Below are 19,296 nucleotides of genomic sequence, written 5' to 3' on the forward strand. Positions count from 1 at the left end.
ACATATGTTACTTCCAAAATTTATGGTGGACGTTTAGTTTATTTTCAACTTATTGGTTACTTTCAGAAAGTGATAACAACAACAACAATAACACACGCACATGCGCGCGCGCGCGCACACACACACACACACACACACACACACACACACACACACACACGAATACACACACAAGCTGGTAAAAGCTGCTTCTTTGGGAAATCCACAGCATCCTAAGGTTGGTTACACTGTTTTATTAAAGGCAAGTTAAACTTAACAGGCTGAATGTGCAGTAGGGAAAGAGATTCTGTTGTGTAGTTTTTGTTTGTTTGTTTTGTTTCAAGACAGCGGTTTTGTGTAGCCCTGGCTGTCCTGGAATTTGCTCTGTAGACCAAGGGAACTCAGAGATCTACCTGATTCTGTCTCCTGAGTGCTGGGATTAAAGATGTGTCACCACCACCAGCAGAGGTGTGTAGTTTTAAATGGTTTCAAGACATACTATAACTTGGTTTTAAGGTCTGGCAAAATTTCAGTTTCTGAAGGCAAAAAGTATTTTCAGGAAAAGCTAAACCTACAATAAACACTCATTTCATTGGGCACAGCATATTCAGTTAGTTTTAATTTTCATGACAGCCTTTTTCCCTTTTCAATTTGTCTACAATTCCTCCTTTCGGAGAAGATGATTTCCAATACTATAGTTAATCTCCCTGTAATTATATTTTAGATTTAATTTTAGTGAACTCCCCAAGCTCATTTATGACATTAAGAGAATCATCTTTCTTTGTCAATAATCAATACCTTTAGAAGTTATATTTTAAATGAATTATGTTTTGGGAAGACATGGACCCTTTATATATTAGCCATTATAATTTTAATTTATATGTTAGCTATTATTCAGTTCCTTCAGGGGAATATTTTCTAACCTTACACCAAATTCAGGAACAGATCTCTTGAGGATGTTCTTTCTTGTATGTACTGGCTACAGATGACTTCCAAAAAGGGGTCTCTGACAACTCAACAGATCAGAGCTTACAAAACAAGTAACATTGAGCTCTCTTCTCTTAATGCATTTGGTAATTGCCCTTCACAGCTTTAGACATTCACAGGAAAGTGAATGCACAATCAGTCTTCATTATCTGAAGCTAGTTATTACCTCTATCAACTTTGCCCTGTCCTCTTTCTCTGCTCTCACCTGCTGATTGACCAGTTCACTGACCATTAGCAGTTTTTAGAAGGGCAGAGAAGAAAAAGGTTGTTACAATTTAATCAGTCTACTTAGGTTAAAATATCAGTTCATGTAAAATGGCTTCATCAAAGTGGAAGAGACAGTTGAAATTAAGAGAGAGAGCTCACATTTTGCCAAGATGTATTATGTATTTATTTGATATTTTTCATGATTATCTAACCCTAATGATCATGGCATTTACTTTTAAAATGTCATATGAAATTATTCTACTTTTACATGCACAGTCCCCCGTCTCTTTCTCTCTGTGTGTATGTATGTGTGTATGTGTGTATTTCTATCTGTCAATCTCTATGTGTTTGAAGAGAGTTTTGGGGCATAGAGAAAAGTACACGTGTTAGTGGAATATATCAAAACCTAATGGTAGAAATGGAACTAAGATTCAGGGATCATTGTGGCAGAGGGGGCAGAAAGTGTATAAAAGCTAGAATTGGTAGATGACTACAGGTCAGTAGTACCTTCTGAACACAAAAGGATGAGTACATACATGAGGCAGATCCAAGAACACACTGGTAGAGAAGTAGGGAAATGAGTTGGGGGAGTAACTGGTGTGTTATCAAGATATTACCATTTGTAACTGGGGCACAGTTTTACTGGGAACACTGGGAGAATGTTCCAGTGCAGAATGTGCTTCAAAGCTGTGCTACCTAGTCATTGTTGAAAACTGCTTCTTGGTGGAATTCTTTGCTAAGTGGACTGTGATACCCAGAGAAAGCACTTACATGGTGAGGTGCAGATGCTAGCTGTTAGCAGTGGGCTAGGTCTTCAAGATGCTAGTAAGGTCTGATGTACTATGGACAGATTCTGATATATTTGCTACACTTCCCTTGTAAGAAGACATTGAATGTCACAGAAGTAATTGGATGTTTCCTTGCTTCAAAATGATACCTGTAAGTTGTATATTTAAACAAGTGTCTGTAAAGACTATACCTTTTGAGCAGATGATTGCTATAGGTAACAAAATTTAATTGTTAGAGAATGTGAGAGGTAATATACACTATGCCTAAGATTATCTTTCTAAAGGGGCAAGGGGGCTGTTTTTTTAAACTTCCAAGTCTATAATCAATGCCAGAAAATTGCTCTTGAGGAGAATGACTCCCTAGTATCTTCTACCTGACCTTGTATAGGCTGAGGGAAAACCTTTTGGTAGAAAATTGCTGGTGTTGGCATTAGGAGACTTAGGTAGGTCTACAAATTGTGAGAGCCAGAGGTCATAGTTAAGCTTGGTGTGTTCTGGACAGCAGGGCATAGAAGTAGTAATGGCATTCATCACTGTATGAATAACGGGTAGGAAATGTTCCTTTTGTTTGATTTTCAGTGAACAGCAGGGACTAAGACCTGATTTCAAATGTCATTCATGACTGAGTACCCACAGAGATTGTGCCAGTAGGGTAGCAGAGAAAATCAGTGCAGAGTCCAAATGGGATGCTCCATGGAAAAGCTAACTTTGGAGAAGATGTTAGGGACCTATAGCATAATGATGTGGTCTACTTAATTGTACAATGTTTGTTGTGGCCTGGGCAATTCAGATTCCAATAGAACTTTAGGGCCAAAAGGATCATTAGAAAACAACCTCATCTATACAGTTTTTTTTTTTGTAGTTTGCATGTGGTATTCGTGTGTACCCAAAGGAGTCATGTGCTGTAAACTTGATCCTAATTGTGATATTAAGAGGTGGTAGGACCTTTAGAGGGTGAGGCCTGGTGAAAATAATCTGGGTGTTTAAAAAACCTAAGACATTATGTCATTTGGAAAATTAGGTCATTCCTTACCTCAGAAAGAATTGATTTGGCTCCCATGGAACTTTCTCTTATAAGAGGATGGTTAGAGAAAAGTGAGCCTGATTCCTGATTACTCCATGGACTCTTGTATTCTTACACAGTCTCTCCTATTTATAAGAACTCCCACCATGATAATATGTTGTAGAAAAGGCAGCCCTCACCACAGGATGAATCAATGGGACTGATAGCATTAAACAGCCCTCAAAGTGAGCTAAGTAAATACATGTCCTGTATAGGGTGCTAAGCTTCAGGCGTGTGTGTGGGTGGGTGGGTGGGGTGGGGGTGGGTGGGGGTGCGTGGGGGTGTGTGTATACTGGTGCATGTTTGTACATGTGTGTGAAAAATAAAATAACCTAAATACAAGAGACCTGCTGTTATCTATCTGTTATATGTACTGAGAGTTGTTTAAGTTTGTCTATTCTGTTACCAGATGTTGAATGAGTCTGGCACAGTGATTTTGGATAGTACAACAGCTATTAAGAATTCTTCCATAGTAAAGCATCTGTAAGACAATCAAATATTTTACATTGCCAAGAATCACTCCCTCTTAAGTTTCTACTGTGTGTCAGTAGGCTGGAAATATGCCTCTTGAGAATGTTCTACAGAGTATTTTTATACTTGTGTTAATCACTGCTGCACGTTCCTTCATATTTTTTTTTTGTTCATCCATCTAGGAAGATTTAATAATTACTCCTATCAACTTTCAGAATATGCTAGAATCTCAAAAATGAGAGAAAGTTGAATGTTATTGTGAAATACAGAGGCAGAATAATGGGCAGGGTCTCTTCTGTTCATTTAGGCTACCAATATGGGGTACATTTTTGAGGCAAACTAAAAGATGTTGACTTAATTTCCTGCATATGTTTCAACACATACTACATTCAATATTTTATTAGAGACACAATCATTTCCTTCAATGAGACTTAATTTTTTTCCAGTTTAAAATTGTATATTTATTGTGTTTGTGGAAACAGAAATTCTTCCCCACACCTCCTAGAGGAACACAGATATCATTTTATAATAACTATAAAGGTAATTTTCCATATACAATATTAGTGAGCTGTTCCAGGATTCTTTTGCTTTTCTTGATTAATTAGTTAATTGATTTTTAAATTCATTCTAACAACAAAGACACATTGAGCTCCTATTACATGCCTATCAATGTGCTCAACAACATATGACTATATAATTAATAAATATGCATAAACTATATCCTAATGGAGAAGTGGGGTGGGGCACTGGCTACAACAACTGTCCTTCTTATGCAGCCCATGGGTCTCTATAAGGAATTTAAATGACAAAAATGCACCTGATTGAGTTCTAAACCTATTTTGTCAGTCCTTGCATCCATCCCTCCTCTTTTATTTTGCTTTCTGTCTTCTCTCCATCTGTCTGGAAGGGATTTGCTGGACTGCCTCTTACTTCTAATGGCTGGGTTCCCCTGGTGCTAGCTGTTGTCACATAGCCAGCTCTTGAAGGTTGTGGATAGAATGTCACCTTGTTTTTTTTCTCTCTTAAATTCTTCTTATATATTTAGAAATCCAATGTGATTTACAGCAGTGATTCATACCCTGCAGTACTGGGATTGAATGGCTGAACCTCAGGAGCATAACAGCAAGGAATGTCCTGATTCCCTCAAATTCAGACCTTTAGTTGCTTTAAGCATTTGGGAATTATACATCCAAATAGCTCTGCCTTTTTCTCACATCTTACTTGGTGTGTGAGAAGGTGGGAGAAAGCCTGGTAGGTGTCATGGACTAGAAAATGCCATGAAGAATTGCTAGCAGCTCCTGCCTGAGCCTTCTCATAGTGGAGTGGATTTGTAGCTGAACCCGTAGTCTTATGGATGTTTGATGCATTAAATACGTGATTATTTATTTTCCCCTTTACACATGGTTCCTTTCTGACTTTGAATTTGTTCTGTTCCCTACAGAATAGATTTTGCTATTTTTAACTAGTTGGCACTAAACACAGTTGTTTCCCTTTAAGTTTGTTGGTTGTGTGACTAATTTAGAAAAGCTGTAGAGGTAAACATTTTAAGATATTTTTCTTCTGTGGGGAAAGTTAGGACTTGAGTAACTGTTTTTCTAAGCTGCTGCTAAAGCAAATGAACTTCTTGTAATCACATTCCTGAGTTTGTCCCTTTCATGTCAATTCATCGTTCAGCATAGTTGCTCCAAAATCAGTGAGAAAAGAATGCATGCTCAAAGCAAAGAATAAATTGAATTTTGAAATATATTAAGACTAAAATAGCCTCAGATCATGGTGGAGAAAAGAAATACATTCACTAGGTGGCCAATTTATATACTCCATTTGTTCAATTAGTTTACTAGCCATTCATATTATTATCCCAGTTGATTAACTACAACAAGAAAGGCATCCCAGAATCATTTAGAGTGCCCTACTTACAGGAGGAAAAGGGGGAACACATTTACTAATTAAAGTATTGCTTTAAATATTAGTTTCCCCACAAGGATTTTATTTTCAAGCAGGTTATGTTTGAGTCCAAGAATCCAGATAAAATAAACATGAAATGGTGCATGGTCCTATCATGCTCCTGGGAGCTTGGTCTATCTGCTTCAAATGAAAGGTTTGGTGTCATGGAAACAGCTTGTTCACTTGGAAAGGCAGAGGACAAGTATGTACAAGTGTGTATGTGTTTAAAATTCCCTATCAACCCTTAGCAAAAGAAATACTCATTCCCACCAGAAAGTATGGAATTATATGGGAGGGTTAGTCTTCTCTTTTACTTTTGGCACCAGATTTTTAGAACAGAACTTATGAATCATCTGGAGAATAATATGCAAACAAAGAGCCCAGTTCCATAAGATTTAACATTTCAAAGGCGCTCTCAGACACTGATGCTGTTGTTCAGAGAATTATCCTCAGAAACCACTGCTCTGGATTTAGTAATATGGTTGAATATTCGAATCACCTTCCTCTTTGGCTCATGTGAACTAGTATTTGGCCAAGGGGGGAAAACTTGTTTTCTATGTCAATTTCAAGTCTGGAAGTAAGGTATATAAAAGAAGGTAAAGATTGCATGCATGTTTAATTCACTATTGAATTGGGCATTGGTTTTGTTGTTTCTTTTCATTTTTTAGATTATAATTTAGTTGCAACATTTCTCCCTTCCCTTTCCTCTGTCTAAACCCTTCTATATACCCCTCCCCACTCTCCTTCACATTCATGGCCTTTTTTTTTTCTTTTAAACTAATTGTAATTGCAGGCCTCAACCCTACACAAAGAACTATAGACAACTGAGAAAATCTAGTATTAGGAGAATGTGTCCTTCCCCAGGGAAGTGCACACTAATTGGGCATTAAAAAAAACCGAACTGTTAAATTACATTGGAGTTTGGATTCTTGGAAGGAAAACAGTTTGTGTCTGCTACACTTACACAAAATCAAGAAACCATTTACAGGGTATCAGTCTGCTAAGAATCATGATGCTTGGCACCATGATAAAATAGGAATGGTTACTAAAGTGGGTTGAATTATGTTCATCAAACAATAAAATAAAATCATGCCCACCTAAACCTAATAATCTGACTAATGAAGATCTTGGCACAAATAGTTAATTAAGATGAAGGTATAGTAAGTTAAGTTAGGGTTAGGTCTGCATTAAATTCAATGACAGATACCATCATAAGGAGAGTGAAAATACCCACAGAGGGGGCCAGGCAGATGACAATAGAGACCAAGAGTGAAGTGATGCAACTGCAGTCTTAATCTTCTTAAGGATTATCAGAAGCCTCTAGAAGTCAGAAAGAGACCAAGAAGGGTTACCAGAAGCTTCTAGAAGAGGCAAATAAGTAGACTTCCAGGCTTCATATGGAGCATGGTTGTGCTGACCTCTTGGTTTTAGGCTTCTGGATCCCTGAATAGTTAGAATAAACTTTGGTGGATTTAAGGAAGCAAGTTTGTGGTAATTTGTTATAGCAACCTAAAGATACCAATATATTTATACTGTATTGAGCTATACTGAAGTTTGATCTAATGCAAATTGAATAAAATATGATTTCATTTTATTCCTAGGGATTGACAAGCACTTTATTTCCTAAGGGAGGTATGTGATTTTTTTATCTACTGATCTATACATTTAAATCCATCAGTAAATTCAGAGATCATCTATTACCCTTTGATTTTAATATCCTATGGTTCAGATTATTGTCCCAGTTAAAGAATGGCAACGTTGTGCATCCTTCATCCAGCTAAAGCACCTTTAAACTATACTGGAGGAATTCTATTTAGCTTCAATATCCCTCATCCATACTGTTGCATCTTTCAAATTTTGTAGTATTTATATAGATAGAATGAAGTATTCTGGGTATATAACCAAATTATAAACAAAAACTCATTTTTGTTTCATATGCAACATTACACATAGACTTAAAATAATTACATATATATATATGTATATTATAAAGTACTAGCATTTTAACTGTGACATACACCATAAAAACAAGTGCAGAATTTTTCTACTTGTAGACTCATGTCAGATTTTGTATTTTCAGATTAGAGATGCCCAATCTGGAGTAGTTTTGTGTAGTCGATTCTTGTGTGATTCACTATAGTTATTCCAAATGCTTATGGGCATCATTGGTTTGATTTGATAAAGCAGTTAGCTTTGATATAGTTCTTTGCCATAGACTGCTCTTTAACCCTGGCTACTGTCCTTGAAAATATTTATTGGAAATGGAAGTGAGTGAAGATGTCTGGAGTAACTTCCACATTTTAAAAGATGAAACATTTCAAGGACAGAGCCTAGTAAATGTGCATCAGCCAGGGGGACATGCAAAGTACAGGTTTATAATGCTGTATGTGATAAAGGATGGACAACAGATCAAAGAAATGATTCAGCCCAAGTCTGGTTACCTTACTGGAAAACACAATCCAGAAAAGGTGATGATTTATTAAAACTGTTTCCCTAGACTTCAAGAGTCTTGGAACTTTCTGAGCTTCTAAAATTTCATAAGTTTTGGTAGCTCCCTGAGCCCTATGAATCGCCCTTCTCCTGCTAGGGGAGAATATTCCAGTTTGGAGGAAATAGCTACAAAACACATTTCATTAGAGTTTAGTTCATAGTTGGAAAATTGAACTGTTTCCCAAATTTGGCCCCTGTGTTAGTTGGGAGGCAAATTGAGATGACTTTGAAATTGATTAAATTAATTATTTTTATACAGTTGGTTTGATTTTAAGGATGAAATTAACTACATTTTTTTAGTTGCTTCAGATAAAGCTTAGTGAGTTCCAGGGAGAGTTTCAAAATATTCATGTTAATTTACTTTAGAATCCTATGCCAAATCTGACAAATTTGATCAGGGTTTTGTGGCAATTCCTAGTTTAGAATAAGCAATGTAACCTACATGATACTTGTGTCAGTGTGTGTTTGCTGTTGTGATTTGCATTTTAATAAAACTTTTTATGTGAAAATCCATGTCCAATATCAAAAAGCTAAATAAATGCATGATCATGAAAATGTAAAATTTTATGTGACCATTTATAATCCAAATAACATGATTTTAAAAGTATTTTATTGTATGTATTCATCATGAATGATATGTTATATAAGGATATTTTTATATACTGATTATTCATATTTTCCCACTCCTCATGTTAATCCCCTTTGCTTCCCTAGATAGTTTCATTTCCACTTTATCATCGTATATACATACATAATTTTGTGTATCTATATAAAATCTAGGAAGCTCATATGAGAAAAAACATAATATTTTTCTTTGTGAGACTGGCTTAATTTAGTTAATATGTTTATCTCTAGTTACATACATTTTCCTGCAAATGATATAATTTCATTCTCTATGGCTGGAAACGTCTGCTCTCTATATTTATAAAGCAGGATTTCTTTGTCCATTCCTCTGCCATTAGACACCTATGTTAGTTCTATCACTTAGTTGTTGTGAATCGCACTGGTTGTGAATCGCACTGCAATAAGCATTGATTTGCAAGCATCTCTGTGATTGCTGGACTTGGCATCTTTTGTGTTCCAAGAGTAGTAATACAGCTGGGCAATATGCTAGTTTTCTGAGGAAACTCCATGCTAATTTTTGTAGTGGCTGAACTACTTTCCATTCCCATCAGCAGGCATAAAGGTTCCCTTCTGCCTACATTTCACCAGCACATTCTAACAGATCTTTCTTAAGAAAAGATTCCTGATGTTGTTTTCCTTATGGCAAGATACTGTACTCTTAAAAAAACAGTTTAGTAAAGTGCAGTGCTACAATAGGTCCACTATTTACAGTAAACATTAATTATAAAGTGTGTTAGTAGAGGCAGGGGGCAAAGAGATAAAAATACATGCCTTTCTGAGGCTTAAATAATGACCTTATTAACCTAAGATGAAAGAAAGAAGTGGATTTGTCTTAACACATTTGAGATTTGAATGAAACACTTTTAAATGCTTTATCATAGTGCAGCATTTCACAGATTCTCAGAGGTTAAGTAAGCTTTGCTGTCGATTTAGCCAGAGAAAGAATTTGGCAGATTACCAACTGATTACATTAACGAGATGCCCTGGCTGCCCAGATTGTCTTATTTACTGTCATTTATTCCAAGGACAGGTGCCTCACTAGACATTCAGTGCTATGTTCACCTCTCTAGTAGCCCTCTGACACAGGGCTTACAGTTTTCATTTCAGTTTTAGGAAACAGGCTTAAACGACATAATGATGTTTTGCCAGAACCACATATCAATTAAAAGAGATTATACATAAACGAAACTTTCTTCAGTTAACCATTGTTACACTTTAAGAGAAAATAAATATAAATATTAAGTCCCACCTCCATCAGGTACTTTATTTTACACACTGAGAGGTGCTAGTGCATGGTCAGGCCTGGAGCCGGACTGTGTGGGTTCAAATTTCACACTGAGTACTTATTAGCTGTGCATTTCTGTCAGTGCTTCATTTTTAAAGTTTTTTTTTGTTTATGTAATTATATTAGTACCTACCTAGCAGGGTTGTGATTAATCCAGAAAATTCTGCTTGATATTTGCTGGGTGAAATTCATGTTCTTCACTGAGCTCTGTGAAGACACTATTTTATCAGCTGAGGAAATTACTAATTCAGTCTGCAGTGGAATACAAGGGATGGAGAAACAGAGCTGCAACAGGTTTTGAGCCCAATCTAATGCTAAATCCAGGGCTTTTTCCAGGGGGCATAATATAACCTTATGAGTCCCTTAAATGCTTGTGCAGTCTCTCAGAGGGAGAGAAAAAAATCGTACAAGAGCTAATATTCTCTGGGATATACAAATCCCAGAAGCTGTAACCACAGGGTTCTGGTTCCCAGATGTGGCTCAGGAAACAAGTAGGCCCTCACATCTTCCTCGTTCAGTGTATTCCCTTAGAATATAGAATCACTGTTATGATATGCCCTCTCTCACTCCATGTGCTTCCCTTCCCCCATCTAGAATTGTGGTAGAGTAGTCGCTTGGTGTCTCCTGTAGAGCTAATTCTCAAGATGCTGGTTAGTCAAAGACTTGGAGAAGGTGGCTTTACTACTGCAGGCCAAGGCCCTTCTAAATAAAGTGAATGTGTGGCTGGGATGTTATAAGGGGATAGTTTCCAAGTTTCTCATCAAGAGGAAGTAAGGTCTGTCTTATTACTTCCTACCTCCATCCCCCATCTTCTTTATTGTTCAACCTTGGTGGGAAAGGGTCACCTTTCTTACATATGGATGCAACCATCACTCACACAATATGTTTTAAAACAAATCTCTCTAAATGTTTCTGATAGAATTTGATTTGGGGTGCTGGTCAGTCCCCAAATCTCCATTCCTTCTGCCTGCCATCTTCATTTCTTCTTGTTCTAGTTACTTTTCTGTTGTGGGGACCAAAAGCAATTTGAGGAGAAAAGGGTTTATTTGGCTTACACTCTTAGATCACAGTCCTTAATTAATTAATGGAAGTCAGGGCAGGAGCTCTAGTTGGAACCTAAAGTGCAAATCATGTAAGAATGCTTCTTGTCGGCTTGCTATCTGATTCATTCACATACTCGTGCTCAGCTACCTTTCTTACACAGCCTGGACCAAAGTGTTTAGGGGTGGTGTTGCCCACAGTGGACTGGAACATCCCACACTGACCATCAATGAAGAAATTCCTTACAGACATGACTACAGGCCAATATAACTGAACAATACCTCACTTGAGACTGCCTTAGATGATTCTAGGCTGTGTCATGTTGACAGCTGAAGCTAACTAGGATATCCCTGTTTCACTGGAATAGAAAATGATGGCACCACAAGGAGATCTGCTCCCCCTAGGCTTATTTTCTTATTATTACTTGGGTACTTGTTAGGCAACACAGGCCCAACATGGGCCGATGCCTACCATCTACATTCTGCCACTGAGAATTTTAGAATATTTATAAAAGAGCAATTTTAGTATTTATCATATTCCTAAATAAAGATTAAAGTTCCCAGTGTGTGAATGCTCATTAAGGGCTAGTTCTGATGATGGTAAATTCATATATCCCATTTTAGCCTTCTGAGGTATGTAAAATTCTCACCTGCTTCCTGCATCTTTTAAAAGTGTTCAGTTAAAAATCTGGAACAAGTGAATGCCTCCAAAGCAGTGCTCAGCTAATGATGGCTTGAGAATTTGAATAAAAACCCATGGCTTTCTTACCTTTGGGTAGAATATCTTTGAGACATATTCTACAGGGTATGCCAGAGGTCCTCAGTGAGAGTAAGCCTCAGTTGCTCTGCTTAATAATGCACATGAAGTCAGCTTCTTTTCCTTCCCTGACTTAACTCTGTCTCTCCTGGAAAAGCCTCCTGAGATCATCTCTTTACTGAAGACTTGCACTCACATTCTTGTATAAAGGTCTGCGTATGCAAGTCTAACACAAGACACCTTTTATATTAAGTAGTTTTAGATTGGATTATTTCCCCATCTTTTTGTTATTTTTGGTAGTATCACATGGGAAAATGTTCTTTCTCAGATTCAACAATATTTATTGAGAACTTGGTGTATTTGAGACACTATACAGAATTAAGAATGGAATGTCTTGATTCTTTGCAGGTTTATTCATGCACTCACAGAAATTGTGAATTCATATATTCAACCATCCTGTCATATTCAGACAACACAGTTTTGTAGCAGTAGTATGAGTCCTCCACTACTTCTACCCTTGCACTCTTTCCTCCCTTCAGTAATGATCCCTAAAACTTGGAGGTGGGAAGCGTATATGCAGATGTCCCATTTAGGGCTGGGTACTACTCCTTAGTCCCTTATTCTCTGCAGATTGATCAGTTATGAGTCTCTGATAATTGCCATTTACTGCAAAAACAAGCTCTGATGAGGGTTGAGAGCTATACTCACCTGTGGGGACCCTAGCATGGATGTGGGAGGGGCTGACAAGTCCCATGGCAATTGATAATTTCTAGAGGAGGGAGAATATCAGTTTTCATCAGGGTGGTGGCTCCTGAGAGGCTGCCCATGTTCCAGTGAATGGTCTTACACTCATGCATGTACATGTAGCCCTCAGTGGACTCAGTGCCTTTAAGAAGGAGTACATGAAGTTGAGGTGGAAAAGTGGTGGTGGGCATGAGAGGAGTTGGAGGGGATAAAGTTAGGAGTGAATTTGATTAAAAAAAAAAAAAAACATTATATGGTTGTATGAAATTTTCAAACAAGAAATGAAAAAATTTAAATGACATAGTTCTTGACCTTGGAGAAACTGTGACATGAAGATAGATTTTAAAACAGACATCTCCAAGTTCCATTATAATTTCTTTCTATTGTTTTTTAAATTGCTATACTAAAAGAAATGAAGGAATTGGTTTTACTGCAACTCAGATTCAGAGATGACACATCATTGATGCTTCAGTTTTTGCAGTATTAGGTGGTCTTCTGAATAAAAATATACCTATAATCCCACAGGGTTCAAGCACCAAATGTCAGATTATCTCAATTTCTTGGCCAATTTCTATCTATATCCATACATATTGTAACAGATGGCAATCAGAGCACAGATACAATTTTAACTTCTGCTTTAAAAAACTTATCACTCTACTATATATATATATATATATATATATATCCAATTTAAAAACAATATTCATAATTATATCAGTTCAGTGTTGTAATGGGCTAATATGTCAGAAATTAATAATATTTTTGTATTGTAGAACACTTATATTCTTTAAAATTTTAAAAATCCTTTTATTTTTGAGATTATACTATAATTGCATCATTTTCTTCTTCCATTTCCTCACTCCAAACCCTCCCATATAGTTTTCCTTTATCTTCTTCAAGTTCTTGGTCTCTTTTCATCTATTATTGTTACATGCATATGCACATATGGCTATACATAAATATTCTGAAGTATAACTTGCTCAGTCTATATAATATTACTTGTATGTATGTTTTCAGGATGACCATTTGGTATTGGATAACTAATCAGTGTGTTCTTTCCTGGGGAAGAGTATTTCTCCTCTTCTTCTTTTTCTTTTTTTTTTCAAGTATTTTATTTATTTTTATTTTGTGTGTATGGGAGTTTTGCCTGCATGTATGCCTGTGTACTACATGCATGCTAGGCTAATGCAGGCCAGAAGAGGGCTTCGGTTCCTCCAAACTGAAATTACAGACAGGTGTGAATTGTCATATGGGTTCGAGGAACTGAACTTGGGTCCTCTGGAAGAACAGTCATTGCTCTTACCACTGAGATATATCTCCAGCTTTCCAGCTCTTTCTTTTCTTTGTTGATACAATTTCTCTATTTATATCCTAGCCAGGCCTTAAACTAATAGTGTTCCTGCTGCCTCAGCCTTCCAAGTGCTAGAATTAGAGGTGTGAGCTACAAGGTCTGGGCAGAGATACTTTCTTTTATTTATATTTTTTTTTCTGAAACAGGGCTCCTATGTTCAAAGGGTATAAATACTTTTCTAGTTCTTCTTGTCTTCAATTCTTCTGCACTACATAGATACAGTATATCTTAAGGTACACATTGAGACTTTGTCTCAAGAAAACCAAGAAACCATCAAATGAAAAAATCTAAATGTTAGCTGGGTGGTGGTGGCGGCGCGCGCGCGCGCGCGCACACACACACACACACACACACACACCTTTAATCCCAGCACTTGAGAGTCAGAGTTGGGCAGATCTCTGAATTTGAGGTCAGCCTGGTCTAAAGAGTGAGTTCCAGCTGGGCGTTGGTGGCGCACGCCTTTAATCCCAGCACTCGGGAGGCAGAGCCAGGCGGATCTCTGTGAGTTCGAGGCCAGCCTGGGCTACCAAGTGAGCTCCAGGAAAGGCGCAAAGCTACACAGAGAAACCCTGTCTCGAAAAACCAAAAAAAAAAAAAAAAAAAAAAAAAAAAAAAAAAAAAAAAAAGAGTGAGTTCCAGTACAGCCAGAGCTATTACACAGAGAAACCCTGTCTGGATAAACTAAAAAAAAAAAAAAAGAAAAAAAAAGAAAAAGAAAAAGAAAAAAATCTAAATGTTGGGGAAGTTGTGGAGATAGAAGAAAATATAGGTGTACTGAGACCCTGTCTCAAAAACCAAGAAACCATCAAACAAAGAAACAAACAAAAATTCTAAATGTTGGGGATAGTGGGGAGATAGGAAAAAATGATATAGGTGTACCTTAAACTTTATTTTCTTTTATCCTAATGACTTGCTTTAGTGTAAGATGATGATTAATGATCATGTTGTCAGTCACCAAGTCTTTCCTCACAGGGTCAACATACAGAACATCCTAGCAAGAACACACTCTGGATCTGGAAGCTAGAGTCCCAGTGTACTTGGTCATGAGATGTGTAGAGTGCTACAAATAGCATTAGGCAAACAGATGGGAAAACTGTTGGCAGGCTTTGAGTAAGGCTGCTCTTGGCTGCTTGTGTCTGGAGGACTTGCTCAGGCCAGCAGGAACTCATAGCAGCTGCTGCTTGCCTAGAGATGGGCTGTTATTTGAACTGTCACCACCTGTTCCATTGGTTCCCCTTCACCTGACAGTTGTACTAATTGCTGTCCAAAGGAGAAATTCTGGGGTCCTCTTGACTGCTGCGCTGTTACTGAAGACTGTGCTTTGCTCTAAAAATTTGCTCTAAAAATTAAAAAAAATTCTTAAGTTTATTATTTTAACTTCAATAACACAGAAGACAAATTGTGCCTGATAATTTCTATGTATCTATATGATTACTTCACTTGTGATTCCATTCATTATTAGTTAACAAACACAAGAAACATCTTTTTCTGGTGGTTTATGATTCACTACCCATTGTCTCAGATGCTAGAAATATAAAGATCAGTAAGACTTACTAGTCCTTGGGGAAATACTATGTGATGAAATAATAAGTGATAGTGGCAACAACCACAGGAATACAGAATAAAAGGAAAGAGAAGTTAAAATTCCAAATTAGAGAGTTTCAAAAATAATTTAAGGGTCATAACTAAGGTCATATAATGATTAGTAATTTATTCCTAAGTTATTTCTCTATTTGTGAGCATTTATTTTGTACCCCAAACTCAACACTCAAGTTCATTCCAGCTGGTAAGCTCCTTAACAGCTTGACTCAAAACTAAGTTACCTTGATATATCCTCTTATTGAGACATGTTCTCACTATGTAGCCTTGGCTGGCCTGGAACTCATTATGTAGACCAGGTGTGCCTCCTAGAGATCTGGCTGCCTCTGACTCCCAAGGTATCTTTTTAGTTACATCCTAACTCACTATGACTCTCTACGTATAGAAGTCATATTGGTACATGTAAGAATTCTTTTTGGGAGCTCCATCAGCCAGCCAGCAGGTAAAAGCCCTGTAGACAGGTCACTCCACCGTCACCACTCATTGGACCCTGTAACATACAAGACCCACTCCACCACCCAAATCCAGCAAACCCATCATCCTCCCCCTGGCCAACCATATCCCACAAAACTAGCAGTCCCTAGAGGCCCAAGCAACACCTGCACCAATTGGAAGAAGAGACCCACTCCACCTCCCAAGCCCACTGAACACATCATCCTCCCTGTGGCCAACCATCCTCTGCAAAGTCAGCATTCCCCTATAGGCACACACATCACCTGCACCAATCAGAAGAACCCCTAGAGGCACAAGCACCACCTCTACTAATTGGAAGAAGAGCCCCTATAGGCACAAGCACCATCTACACCAATTGGAAGAAGAGCTCTCTTCAGCAACACCAGCAGATCCTATAGGCTCAAGCACCACCCACACCAACTGAAAGAACAGGCACAGCCAAAACCTACACCAGCTGGAGGAACAGACTCCATAGGCACAGGCACAACCCATATCAGTTGGAAAAACAAACCCCATAGGCACAAGTAAAGCCCACACCAGCCAGAAGAACTAGATTATACACTGGATCTAGGCACCCAAATCCCCACAAACCTTAGCTGAAATAACCCTACTCAACCTGACAACCAGCCAATCACCAGAACCCTTGGCCTTTCAGGGTGAAAGACAATAAAGGAAACAGACAAAAAAGGAACAAAAGACTCATCCAACAAAGACATCACAAGAATCAATACCTGTTTCTATAATTATCCCAAACCCAGATGGGTAAATATCAGTGTAAGAATATATTCAACAACAAAAAGAGCAATATGGCACCATGACAACCTAGTCGTTCTACAACAGCAAGACCTGATTATCCCAACAAAGGTGAAGCAGAATATAATGACTTTAAAAATAATGTTATGAAGATGATAGAGACCCTTAAAAAGAAAATGAAAAATTTCCTTAAAGAAATCAGGAAGAGACAAAAAATTGGAAGAAATTAATAAATCCCTTAAAGAAAGCCAACAAAGCCAAGAAAAAAAATTAAACAAGTGAAGGAGACAGTTCACGACTTGAAAATTGAAACAGAGGCAATAAAGAAAACACAAACTAAAGGAATTCTTGAAATGGAAAATCTGGTTAAATGAACAGGAACTACATATGCAAGCATAACCAACAGAATACAAGAGTTAGAAGAGAGAATCTCGAGTGTTGAAGATATGATACAGGAAATAGATTCTTCAGTCTGAAACAATTGTGTAGCATGATCTACTTAAGGGTTCCACTGGCAGTAGGATCAAGATCCATCCCTGGTGCATGAACTGGCTTTTTGGAGCCAACTACCTATGGTGGGACACTTTGCACAGCTTTGATGCAGGGGAATGGGCTTGGACCTGCCTAAACTGAATGTACCAGGCTCGGCTGACTCCTCCTTGTCAGAGGAGGGAATGGGGTGTGGGTTAGGAGGAAGGCTAGGGACAGGAGGAGGGAAGAGAGAGGATTTGTGGTTGGTATGTAAAATGAATAAGAAATTCCTTAATAAAAATGAAAAAAGGAAAATGTTAAATCCAATAAATTCTTAATACAAAACATCCAAGAAATCTGGGACACCATGAAAAGACCAAACCTAAGAATAATAGGTATAGAAGGAGAACAATTATTGCTTAAAGGCACAGAAAATATATTCAACAAAATCACAGAAGAAAACTTTCCCAGCCTAAAGAAGGCAATGCCTATGAAGGTATAAGAAGCTTACAGAACACCAAATAGACTGGATCCCCCAAAAAGTCCCCTTGCCACATAAAATCAAAACACTAAACATACAGAAAAAGAAAAATTTATTAAGAGCTGCATGAGAGAAAGGCCAAGCATCATATCAAGGCAGAGTGATTAGAAGTACACCCAACTTCTCAATGGAGACACTGAGAGACAAAAGATCTGAGATAGATGTTTTGCAGACACTAAGAGACTACAGATGCCAGCCCAGACTACTATACCCAGCAAAACTTTCAAATGCCATAGATAGAGAAAACAAGACATTCCATGACAAAACCAGATTTAAAGAATACCTGTTCACAAATCCAGCCCTACAGAAAGTACTAGTAGAAAACTCAAATACAAGCAAATTAATTACACCTATAAAAACACAGGCAATAGATAATCTCACAGAAGTAAAACCTAAAGAAGGGAAACACATACACACTACCACCACCATCACCATCAAACCCCCAAAATAACAGTAATTAACAATTCCTGGTCATTAATATCTCTTAATATCAATGATCTCAATTAATTTATAAAAAGACATAGGCTAACAGATTGGATAGGAAAACAGGATCTTCTATTCTGCTGCATACAAGAAACACACCTCAACTTCAAAGACAGACATTACCTCAGAGTAAAGAGCTGGGAAAAGATTTTTCAATCAAATAGACCTAAGAAACAAGCTGGCGTAGCTATCCTAATATATAACAAAATAGACTTCAAACTAAAATTAATCAAAAGAGAAGGACATTTCATATTTATCACAGGGAAAACCCATTAATATAAAGTCTCAATTATGAATATTCCCCAAAGACAAGGGCACCCACATTTGTGAAATGATTATTACTCAAGCTTAAATCACACACATCAAACCCACATACTAAGAGTGGGAGATTTCAACACCCCACTCTCATCAATGGACAGGTCTGCCAGACAGAATGTAACAGAAAAATACAGGAAGTAACATATTATGACTCAGATGGACTTAACAGACGTCTATAGAACATTTCACTCAAATATAAAAGAATATACCTTCTTCTCAGCACCCATGGAAACTTCTCTAAGATTTACCATATACTCGGTCACAAAGCAAATCTCAACAGACCAAAAAAAAAAAAATTGGAATAGCTCGCTGTGTCTTATTGCATCAACATGTCTTAAAGTTAAAATTCAGCAACAATACAAATTACAGAAATCCTACAAACTTATGAAAACTGAACAGTGCTCAACTGAATCACCACTGGGTCAAGGAAGAAACAAAGAAATTAAATACTTCTAGAATACAATGAAAACGAATGCACAACATACCCAAACTTATGGGACACTATGAAAGCAGTGCTAAGAAGAGAGTTAATAGCACTAAAAGCCTACATAAAGAATTTAGAGAAATCTCACACTAGCAACTTAACAGCACACCTGAAAACTATAGAACAAAAAGAAGCAAACTTACCCAGGATGAGTAGAAGAGAGGAAATAATCAAACTGAGGGCTGAAATCAATAAAATAGAAACAAAGAGAACAATACAAACAAACAATGGAACAAAGAGTTGGTTCTTTAAGAAAATCAACAAGATAGACAAACAATTATCCAAACTAAAAGGCAGAGAGAGAATATCCAAATAAACATAATCAGAAATGAAAAGGGGGACATAACAACAGACACTAAGGAAATGTCTCCCTCATAAAAGTTGATACTAAAATACTCAATAAAATACTGGCAGACGTAATCCAAGACACATTGAAAACAAAACAAATATCATCCACCATAATC

The sequence above is a fragment of the Peromyscus maniculatus genome, chromosome X, assembly GCF_049852395.1.
Source record: "Peromyscus maniculatus bairdii isolate BWxNUB_F1_BW_parent chromosome X, HU_Pman_BW_mat_3.1, whole genome shotgun sequence".
NCBI classification, from domain to species: Eukaryota; Metazoa; Chordata; class Mammalia; order Rodentia; family Cricetidae; genus Peromyscus; species Peromyscus maniculatus.